Genomic DNA, 9,032 nt, shown 5'->3' on the forward strand with positions numbered 1-9,032 from the left:
AATGTAATAATTATAAAGATAAAATCAAGTGAGGAAAAAGAAAAGAAAATAGTTTCTTGGGTAAACATTGCAAATAATGAAAACAAAAATAAAAAACAAAAATTTAACAATTAAAAAAATAATAAAATTTAAAAAATTTAAATAAAATTTGCAGTAATGAAGGTCATTCGCTTCCTCTATTGTTATGATCCAGTCCTGATTTTTAAGCAGGTTTTGCTTTGTTTTTATTACACTAGAGTCAATTTGTGAATTAGCCTCCAGGGGCAGTGTTTCTAGGTTGACTTCCCAGACTCTAGTCTAGAGCCTCTCCAGCCTTTTTTTTTTTTTTTTTTTTTTTTGTCCTCTCTGAAGCAGGAACTATGGAGGTGGGGAGGAGGCAAGTCTAAGCAATTGCAATCTCCCGCAACTCTCCAATATCCCTCCGAGCCAGATCCAAATGTGTTGCTCTTTAGATATCTCCCCCATTAGGAGCCCCGTCCACTTTCCTGGGTGACACCCTCCCAACAGCTGGGGCTTCTACTTGTAATCACCGCCCTTGTCCTCCAGCTTCCACGCGCTCTGTGCGTGCAGGCTTTGTCTTCGCGGCCAGCACTCTCCACCCTCTCCCTGCAAAATCTGACCTTTTCGCTGAGCAGTGGGCCACTCCAGTGCGGCTAGGTGTTCGCGCCTCCTGGGATCCGCGTTCTGAGGGTCACAGCTGCTTGGTGGTTGCTGCGGCTGTGGATATTCAGGCCTCTGACACGATCCTATCTTCCTCTTGAGATGACAAGGTTTCCCCGTCCAAGCTGGTAGGTAGCTCTGGGCAGGGACGTAGCCCACGTGGGTGCTTCCCTGAGAGGGGTACCTCTGTGAGCGCCCCCCCTCCCCCCAGCAGTTTCTTCTGGTGTTCGCTGTCTCCCAGCTTGCTAATAAACACTCACAGCTCAAGACCATCAGCTGCTCTCTCTTTCTGCTTCGGGAGAGAGCTCAGAATCCGCCTGTCTATTCTTCCGCCATCTTACCTCCTCTGCTCAATAATAACTTTAAATGTAAATGGATTAAATACTTCAAATCAAAGACACAGGGTAATGGATTCAATAAGAAAACAAGACCAATATATATGCTGTCTACAAGAAATCCACCTCAGAAAAAAAAGATGCACACAGACTGAGGGTGAAGGGATGGAACAAAGTTATCCAGGAAAATGGAAATGAAAATAAAGTTGGGGTAGCAATTCTTATATCTGACAACTTAGATCTCAAAATGAAGTACATAACAAAAGATAAGGAAGGCACTTCATAATTCTAAAGGGAGCAATCCAACAAGAAGAAATAACCCTGGTATATATACCTGCACCCAATACAGGAGCACTCAAATACATAAAAAAACAAAAACAAACAAACAACAAAAAAAAAACTCCTGGAGGATATTAATGGAGAGATTAACAGCAATGCATTCATAGTAGGAGATTTTAATACTCCACTATCACCATTGGACAAATCCTCTAAACAAAAAATCAGCAAAGAAATAACAATCCTAAGTGACTCACTAGATCAAATGGAATTAATCGACATCCTCAGAACATTTCACTCGAAAGCCATAGAATATACATTCTTCTCAAGTGCAAATGGGTCATTTTCAAAGACAGACCATATGTTGGGACATAGGCAAAGTCTCTTCAAATTCAAGAAGATAGAAATCATATCAAGCATCTTCTCAGATCATAGTGGCATAAAACTGGAAATCAACTATAATAAAAATAATCCAAAGAAATCAAACACATGGAGACTAAATAGCATGCTATTAAACAATGACTGGGTTACTATAGAGATCAAGGAAGAAATAAAAAACATCCTGGAAACAAATGACAATGAAAACACAACAATCCAAAAATCTATGGGTCACAGAAAAAGTAGTCTTGAGAAGGAAGTTTATAGCTCTACAAGTCTACTGCAAAAAACAAGAAACAATGTTAATAAATTACCTAACCCTACAACTCAAAGAGTTAGAAAAAGAGCAACAAGAAAAGCCCAGTGTAAGCAGAAGGATGGAAATAATAAAAATCAGAGATGCAAATCAAAACAACAATGTGGTACCATCTCACACCTGTCAGAATGGCTATCAACAAATCAACAAACAACAAGTGTGGCGGGTATGTGGAGAAAAAGGAACACTCTTGCACTGCTGGTGGGAATGCAAACTGGTAGGCACTGTGGAGAATAATATGGAGTTTCCTCAAAAAAACTGAAAATGGAACTTCCATTTGACCCTGTAATCCCACTACTAGGAATATATCCTATGGAACTTGAAAAACCAATAAAAAAGAATATATGCACCCCTATGTTCATAGCAGCACAATTTACAATAGCTAAGGTTTGCAAACATCCTAGGTGCCCGCCAGCAGATGATTGGATCAGAAATCCATGGTACATCTACACAATGGAATACTATGCTGCCATAAAAAAGAAGGAATACTTACCATTTGCAGCAACCTGGATGGAATTGGAGAACATTATGCTAAGTGAAATAAGCCAGTCAATGAAAGAAAAATACCACATGATCTCACTCATTTATGGGTAAGAAAGAACATTATAAACCAATAAACAAAAAGATAGATACAGAGACTGTAAAGCATCAAATAGAATGTCCAATTATAGCAGGAAAATTATGGAGATGTGGGGGAGATAAGAGATCAACTGAAGGACTTGTATGCATGCATATAAGCATAACCAATGGATTCAAAACACTGAGGGGTGAGATCATATATGACAGTGAGGTGGGGGCAATGGTAAGATATGTACACATAAAATACCTTAATTTGAAAAAGAAAAAAAAGAAAAAAAGAAAAAAAGATTGAAATCATACCACACATCTTCTCTGACACAATAGTATGAAACTAGAAATCAATTATAAGAAAAAACACAAAACCACAACACATGGAGGCTAAAAACATGTTATTAAACAATAAATGGGTTAAAAATGAAATCAAAGAAGAAATTAAAAGATACCTTGAGACAAATGAAAATGGGAATACAATAACCCAAAAGCTTTTTTATATAAAGAAATTAATACTAAGAGGTAAATCATCTATTATAATAATAATAATAATAATAATAGCATAATATGCTAATTAGGTGAGCAGCTAGGGGTGATCAGGCAGGCACACAAGTGGACTGAGGCAGTTAGGCAGGGAGGCAAGCACTTAGGGGTGATGAGGCAGGCAGGCGAGTGGTTAGGAGCCAGTGGTCCCTGATTGTGGGAGAGATGTTGGTTTAGGCCTGATCCAACAGGGCCTAAACCAGCATTCAGACATCCCACGAGGGGTCCTGTATTGCAAGAGGGTGCAGGCTGGGCTGAGGGACCACCACCACAGCCTTGTGCACAAATTTTGTGTACCATGGCTCTAGTAGGATTATAAGCCTACTTCAAGAAGCAAGAAAATCTCAAATGAACAATTTAACATTACACTTAATGGAACTGGAATGACTACAAACAAAGCCCAGAATGAGTGGAAGGGAAAAAATGAAAATCATAGCAGAAATAATCAGAATAGAGTTAAAAATAAAACAATATAGCCCTAATCAGTTTGGCTCAGTGGATAGAGTGTCAGGCTATGAAATGAAGGGTTTCCAGGTTCAATTCCAGTCAAGAGAACATATCTTGGTTGCAGCCTCAATCCACAGTCCAGTCAGGATTCATGCAGAAGGCAACCATTTGATATGTCTCTCTCACAATGATGTTTCTCTCTATGTCACTCCCTTTCCATTCCACTCTCTCAAAAAAATTAATGGAAAAATATCCTTGAGTGAGAATTAACACTTACAAAACAAACAAACAAAAACCCAGCTTCATTTCTTCAGGGACTTCAGAATCCCAGGTGAAAGAAGAAAGCAAAAACAACAACAAAAAAGATCAATGAAATCAAAAGCTAGTTCTTTGAAAAAAAAAAAATAAACAAGATTGATAAAGCCTGCATTGGACTCAATAAAGAGAGAGGACTCAAAGAAAATCAGAAATGAAAGAGGAGAATAATTGACAACACAAAGGAGTATAAAAAATTCTAATAACAATATATGCCAACCAATTTGGACAATCTGGAAGAAATAGATAAATTCTTGTAAACATATAATCTTCAAAAACTGAATCAAGAAGAAACAGAAAATCTTAACAAAGGGATTACAAATAATGAAATTAAAGCAGTAATAAGAGAAACATTTCCACAAACAAAAATCCTGGATCTATGATTTCACAGGTGAATTTTACAAAATGTTTAAGAATAACTAACATTTATTCTTCTAAAATTATACCCAAAACAATCAAGAAGAGGAACGACTCCAAAACTAATTTTATGCATCTAGCATTATTCTACCCTGTTTCCCCGAAAATAAAACAGTATCTTATATTAATTTTTGCTCCCAAAGATGGGCTAGGTCTTATTTTCAGGGGATGTCTTATTTTTCCATGAAGAAGAATATGGTACATATTTATTGTTATATGAAAATAAAGGAAATTTATTACCTGTATATGGTACGGTAGTACGGTAGTTGTCAACACAAACCAGACAAACTGTGAATCCTACAGTATCAAGAATTTACTCATTTATTCAATGACAATCATGTCATCATCTTCTGGAACATCATCCTAACAATCTAACTCCTGAATTTCCTGGTGAATTTCTTGTGACTCCATTTCTTTCAGAATCAGTGGACCAAATCTCTCATGTTTAGCCTAGGGGGGCCTTATTTTTGGGGGGATGCCTTATATTTCACTCAGAAGGAAACCTGTAAGTAGGTCTTATTTTCGGGGAAACACGGTAATTGCAAAAACAGATAAAGATACTGCAAAGACAGAGAACCAAGATGGCAGCATAGGTAAACACCTGTACTTGCTGCCTCTCACAACCACATCAAAATTACAACTAACAGGCAGAAAAACTACAACCCAGAACCATGGGAAAGCTTGCTGAGTGTAAATTCCACAACTAGAGAGGTGAAGAACCTTGAGACTGTTAAGAGTGCAGAGTCGCGGAAAGTGTTGACACCTGGATGTGCTGCTCTTTTAATTGGGAGGGAGATACAAGCTCCTGATTGCTCTGAACTCCAGTTCTGGACAAGTCTTTGGGGGACCCAGACCCATATGGGGAGAAACTGGACTGTCTGGCATTGGGACAGGAACATGATGGCGGCTTTCTCTTATAGGGGCTCTCAGCGATCATTGTTCCTACAGGGGGACATGGAACATAGGAAACCAGGGAACTCTCTGATGCAGGGCTGACTGACAGCTATTGCTGTTTGCTCCATCCTGGTGATTCCCAGAGACACCACCCCACCCAATTTACAACCCCACCCAAGCTGTAGGCATTCGCTTTTGCATATGAATGACCTGTCCTTTTTCTGCCTAAAACCTGTCAAACTGCAGGTGGGTCAGAGAGCCCCAGAGCTTCCAAAAGAAGGCCCAAGGTCCAGCAGCAGCAGCCTACTTTGCTTCACAGCTGGGCCTCATCTAGGCACTTCCAAACCTTATACAAAGAGGAGGAATCTGCAGATGTCTCTGTAGCTTCTGCTGGGCAGCCCCAGTGGCTGATCTTGGACCTCCTTGGAGATCCAAGAGCCAGTGTATCCAGTGGCCAGAGTGAGACCATACCAGATTACAACTCTTCACATCCATAAAGAGACACACTCAAGGGGCAGACTCAGTGAGCACCAAAGCCCCCCTGAAGCAAGTCCTGCCCCATAAGGGTGTCTCCTGAACAACAGATCTTTTAGTATAAACATAGCTGGTCATCACAGCCAACTAGCCTGGAGGTCAATTCCTCCCAGTGATACCAACAGCAATCAAGGGTTAACTACAACAAGACTGTGCAAACCCCCCACAAAGGAGTGCACCAAGAGTGTCCACTTCAGGTGATTGGGGAGCCTGAGCCACTGGACCCTATAGAACACCTACTACACAAGGCAACTCTATCAACTCAAGGAGACTTAGTAGCTTCCCAGTACATAGAAACAAACACAGGGAAGCAGCCAAAATGCGAGACAAAGAAACAAGTCACAAATGAAAGAAATGGATGAAAGCAAGATACTGGATAGAGTTCAAAACCACGGTTATAAGGTTACTCAAGAATTTTTTAGAAAACCTCAGAGAAATTTAGAGATACCTTTAAGAATATGAAAAAGGACCAATCAGAAATGAAGCATACACTGACTGAAATAAAGAATAATATTCAGAGATCCAACAGCAGACTAGAGGATCCCAAGAATCAAGTCAAAGATTTGAAATATGAAGAAGCAAAAACACCCAACTGGAAAAGCAAAAAGCAAACAAACAAACAAACAAAAAACGAAGAAGAAGAAGATAGAGTAAGGAGCCTCTGGGACAACTTTAGCGTACCAACATCTGAATTATGGGGGTGCCAGAAGAAAAGATAAAGCAAGATATTGAAAATATTTGAAGAAATAATGACAGAAAACTTCCCCTACCTGGTGAAAGAATTAGACTTACAAGTCCTGAAAGTGCAGAGAACCCCAAACAAGAGGAATCCAAAGAGGACCACACCAAGACACATAATAATTAAAATGCCAAGGGCAGAAACAAAGAGAGAATATTAAAAGCAGCAAGAAAAAAACAGTTAGTTCTACCTATGAGGGAGTACCCATATAACTGTCAGCTGATTTCTCAACAGAAACTATGCAGGCTAGAAGGTGGTGACAAGAAATATATAGAGTAATGAATAGCAAGAACCTACAACCAAGATTTCTCAACCCAGCAAAGCTATCATTTAGAATTGAAGGTCAGATAAAGAAATTCACAGACAAGAAAAGGCTAAAGCAGTTCACCACAACCAAACAAGTATTATATGAAATACTGAAGGGTATTCTCTAAGAAGAGGAAAAAGAAGAAAAAGGTAAAGATAAAAAATTATGAACAACAAAGTGACAACAAATACATATCTATCAACAAGTGGACCTAAAAATCAAATGAATAAAAAACCTGATGAACATAACAAACTGGTGAATGTAATAGAATCAGAGACAAGGAAAGAGAGCAGAGTGACAATTTTCAGGGAGAAGGGGTTGTAGGGGGTGCAGGAAGATATTGAACAAAGAGCTTACACCTATGGATGACCTCAGTGGGGGAGGTCTAGAGAGGGGCCTAGGAAGGCCTAGAGGGGGGTTGTTAACTGTTTGGAAGGCTGCTAGATGGCAGTGCCCACAGCCAATAAGGAGGAAAATACAAACTGACTAACACACCCTCAAAGATGGAGGCACCCACAGCCACAAGATGGCTGCGCCCAGTCCCTTCAGCCCCATTGGGGCAGCAGGAGCATGGCAAGCCTCTGGAGTTCCCCAGTCCTCTCAGTCCCCCCCCCCCCCCCAACAGCTGCCCATGGCTGGCTCGAGGTGCAGGCAAGCCTCAGATAGTGACTGACTGCCCATCTGCCCACGGCCACCTGAGGCTCAAGTAACCAAGTCCAACTGAGGCTTGGGCTTCCTGCAGTGGCAGCAGCAGAGGTATGATTGCCAGGTTGCCTTCCACTCCTGAGAGCTCCTGGACTGTGAGAGGGACCCCTGTCCAGTTCATGAATTTTCATGCACTGGGCCTCTAGCATTTAATAATAATAAAAATTGTATGATTATATCAATAGAAGCAGAAAAACATCTGACAAAATCTATTTATGATAAACACTTTCAGCAAAGTGAAAATAGAGGGTCCATATTTCAACTTAAGGTTATATATGACAAACCAACAGCTAACATCACATTTAACATGCAAAAACTAAAAGAATTATCTTAAGATCAGGAACAAAACAGGGATGTCCACTTTTATTACTCTTATCCAACATCATATTGAAATTTTTAGCCACAGAAGTCAGATAAGTACAAAAAATAAAATACATCCAAATGGAAAAGGGAGAAGTAAAATTCTCATATTTGCAGATGTCATGATACTATAAAGATTTCACAAAAAAATTACTAGAACTAATAAATAAATTCAGTAAAGTACCAGGATTTTTAAAAAGTATATCCAGAAATTGTGGTATTTTTATACAACAAAAAATGAACTACCAGAAATGGAAACTAAGAAAACAATCTTATTTACAACTGCATAAAAAAATACCTATTAACAAATTTAACCAAGAAAGTAAAAGACCTGTATGCTGAAAGTTATAATACACTGATAAAATAAATCAAAGAATATACAAAAAATGCAAGAATATATTGCGCTTATGGATAGGAAGAATTAACATCATTAAAATGTCCATATTGCTCCAAGAACCTATAAATTCAAAATAAAAGGGAAAAAAACAACAAAAAAGTTAGAGGTATCATGCTACCTGATAGCAAACTGTACTATAAGGCTATAGACATCAAAATAGCTTGGTACTGGCCTAAAAACAGACATATGGAGCAAAATAGAGTTCAAAAATAAATGCACACCTATATGGTTAATTAATATTTAACAAAAGAGGCAAGAACATAAAAAAGAAAGTAAATATAGTCTATTCAATAAATGTTATTGGGGAAATTGGACAGATCCATGCAAAAACAAGAAGGAGAAGGAGAAGGAGAAGGGAACAAGATCACCTTTTTAAACCATATACAAGAATACACTCAAAATGTACTAAAGACTTAAATGTAACTTGAAACTATAAAACTCTTAGAAGAAAGCATAGAAAATCTCTTAAATGTCTTTATGTAATATTTTTTTCTGATATATGTTCCTGGGGAAGAAAAAAAATTAACAAATGTATATATATGTATATATATATATATATATATATATATATATGTATATATATATATGTGTGTGTGTGTGTGTGTGTGTGTGTATGTATATATATATATATATATATATATATATATATATATATATATAAATTGAGTAGCCAGATTATTATGATCTCTGAATGCATAATAATCTGGCCACTCAGTGTATATCCAAGGAAACAAATATACTAGTTTGAAGAATATATGAATATATGCATGCCTATGTTTATTGTAGTATTATTTATAATAGCCAAGCTATGGAAGCAACCCAAGTATCCATCAATAGAT

The sequence above is a fragment of the Pipistrellus kuhlii genome, unplaced genomic scaffold (assembly GCF_014108245.1).
Source record: "Pipistrellus kuhlii isolate mPipKuh1 unplaced genomic scaffold, mPipKuh1.p scaffold_m20_p_3, whole genome shotgun sequence".
Lineage (NCBI taxonomy): Eukaryota > Metazoa > Chordata > Mammalia > Chiroptera > Vespertilionidae > Pipistrellus > Pipistrellus kuhlii.